This window comes from Malurus melanocephalus, unplaced genomic scaffold, assembly GCF_030028575.1.
Source record: "Malurus melanocephalus ecotype Western Australia unplaced genomic scaffold, MMel_1.1 scaffold_35, whole genome shotgun sequence".
Lineage (NCBI taxonomy): Eukaryota > Metazoa > Chordata > Aves > Passeriformes > Maluridae > Malurus > Malurus melanocephalus.
The window spans coordinates 1097430-1098634 of record NW_026623267.1 but is presented as its reverse complement, the minus strand read 5'-3'; positions in this window follow the sequence as shown (position 1 = coordinate 1098634).

Here is a 1205-nt window from a genome sequence, read left to right as displayed (position 1 = left end):
ACATTGTTTTAGCCACAAATCTCAAGCACTATGACTGTGATAAAAAGTTGACTTCTAAACCCTATACAGGAATGTGCTCGTATTGGCTTTGTGCAGAGGCGATCAATTCCTTAGAGAGAGATGAGCATAAAGAATGCCCTGACTGTACATCTCCTTAACGGTTGTGCTTGCAATAAACACAAAATTGCTCCTTTCTGAGATGTGATGAGGTACTTAAAAAGCAAGAATGGGTAAGTACACAGTGACTGACTATCACTCATAATGTAAGAATAAGGAGGAACATGACAAAACTTAATAGTAAGGTGAGAATAATACCAACTAGAATGCCTTTCCTAGAACATAATTAAATTTGGGAATTCATTGCCACAAGATGCCAAAAAGACTAAAAGTTCAGGTATTGTTAGATGAATTAATGGACATTAAATAACTTCCTAGCCTTCAAAGTCAACAGCTTAGAAGCAATAATCATTTCTTTAAATCACTGATTACTAAAAGRTAATACAAAAGTCAAGGTATAGTTGTATTTGCCCTCCCTTTTTTTCCAGTACATCACCTAAGCACCTCCTACAGGCTGCTACAGGAGAGAGACACTAGATAAACAGTGTCTTTGAAAACAGAGCTRCAGGGTGGTTCTGTAGATCAGAACAGAGCTACAGAGATTCTGAGGACTATCATTTTGGATTTAGGAGGCTAATGTCTCTCAATGCATTTCTGGGTCCTACCCTTGTTTCCTTCTCCTTTTAGTTCAGACATCAGCTATTATATTTCTAACAAACTTCCAACTAGACATTATAGGTCATTTGTTAAACTGCTTTTAATTAGGTAAATTTATCTGAGCTAGAGAGTAGATTCTAACCTCAGTTCTCTTTTCAAACATTAAAGCGTAATTCAGTTTAAGAAAATGTGTAGGCTAGAAAGTGCTCAACACCAACTTCAACAATTGTTACTATAAACAATTTACCAGGACAACAGTAAGCTGTTATTTGGAGTAATGAGGACTTCAGTTTTCTATGGGAAAATTTTGTAGGAGGGAGAAAAGAAACCTGTTCAGCACTCAAAATGCCCATATGAGCTGGAATCAATCCCACGTTCAACTGCTTCCAAATAAACTTTACAACCAACCAGCAAAAGAAAACATCTAACTTTGCTTCCTCCAATCACATCTGCACCCCATTAGGAGCACCTGTAACTATGTAACAGAAGAG